A 1,719-nucleotide genomic window follows, 5' to 3' on the forward strand; every position below is an offset into this window, starting at 1 on the left:
GAAGGTTTAGAGAAAATATGAAATAAGTGTAATGTTATTTTAGATTACAGAGGGTTTTTATAATTAAATGCATCCGAAAGTTCATCTAAAATTACCCTTATGTCCTCCCCACACACCCCGCAGAGTCTATCTAGACTCCCACCGGTGAATTTTGGCCATTTCCACCACTGATCATCAGTAACATCATCAATGCTAAAGAGCAGCAGCAGCATCATGTACCTGTAGAAGTTTCTGGTGGGTTTGTAGTTGAGGGATCCTGAGAGTTTGTGATGCGGACTGGAATCACTGCTGTCGCTGAATCAGCTTGAGCTGGAAAGGATGGATGTTAGTTCAGATTAATCATGACAATCATATTTTAATTAGATAACACACAAGATAACTCAGCATTATCTATCCTTATATTAGCAGATCTATCAGAGACTCTACATAACTGATTAATGCCTGTAGTTTCTGGTGTGTTTGTAGTTGAGGGATCCTGAGAGTTTAGGACTGGTGTCGTTGTTTGAGCTTGAGCTACAGAGAATGAATGCTAGTTCAGATTCATCATACTGTAGAACAGGGGTTCTCTGAGAATTCATCTTCTATACCGTGTTTTCTGAACTACAACTTAAGTTTTTATCATCTGAAACATGCTACGATTTATTCCAAACATGCACTCACGTCAAATAAGCAAAATGCAGACACTTTAAATGATGCACTTCAAGCTTTCTTGATATATTTCCCAAGTTTCCCCTGTGACAGTTGGCAGTTTGCTGCGAGTTTTGATTAATTTGTGAGACGTTTTAGGAAGTTGTTCACGGCAAAAGCATTTTGTTTCTTTTCTTTATTTTACAAAAAGTAGGAGGTTTTGCTGTTATTTTGCAGGAACACAAATAAAAATAGACCCTTTATTGTTTGAATGAAGTCTTTCCTCTTATCTGACGGAGTATTTTCTTTCTGCTGATCGCACATATCTATATCTAGTACAGTATCGTTTCTAGCACAATATAATTTCTAGCACAATATAATTTCTAGCAATACTAACTTGTTTAATACAGGTATGTATCTGTATCTGACAGTCAGTGCGAGCATTCGTGGGGTTTTTCCAAACACATTATTCGCGTATGTGAATTGATGCTGTTTTAAGTGGATATTGGGACACTAGAGAAGAACAAAGCCTTCCTTAATAATAGTTCAGAAACCAAATGTTACTCTGCAACTAACGATTACTTCATGGAAACGATCCATGCTGAATGAGAGGGATATGAGCAGCTTCAGTTTCACTTTAAATAAGTTTTTATAGGTTCAGCATTTCAAATAAATGTTTGCAATGAATGACATTATAATTTACTTTTATATTATACTCATATTTTTGTTCTGTAAAATACGGAATAGTGCAAATATGTGGACCGTTTGCACCAATAAAACAAGAATATTGTGTTCAACATGCACAGCCACTTTCACTTTAGCCTTAAACACTGTTTCATTTGAAGATCCTTGAAAACATTTGTTCCCTTTCATGGGAACTTCGAACTGCGTCCTCTAGGGGTCGCTATGGGGAACGCCTCGTCGTGACCCGTGTCTGAAGCATACATTGAAATAACACCAACAACACGTTGGCCGGCGACAGCCATGCCGTCACTATCAGTGCGACTATAGTATAAATAAGCACCGGGAGAACACATCATCCTCTTCTTCGTCTTCATTGACTGTTTTGTTTGAAGCGTGCATTTCTGTGGT

The 1,719-nt window shown here is 37.7% G+C and overlaps 1 pseudogene; it reads right to left on the reverse strand.

The window, feature by feature from the left end:
- Positions 1-211: 211 nt before the first annotated feature.
- LOC107684458 (uncharacterized) overlaps positions 212-1,719 on the reverse strand; it is a 5,588-nt pseudogene continuing 4,080 nt past the window's right edge.

Source organism: Sinocyclocheilus anshuiensis, unplaced genomic scaffold (assembly GCF_001515605.1).
Source record: "Sinocyclocheilus anshuiensis isolate Anshui unplaced genomic scaffold, SAMN03320099.WGS_v1.1 scaffold525, whole genome shotgun sequence".
Lineage (NCBI taxonomy): Eukaryota > Metazoa > Chordata > Actinopteri > Cypriniformes > Cyprinidae > Sinocyclocheilus > Sinocyclocheilus anshuiensis.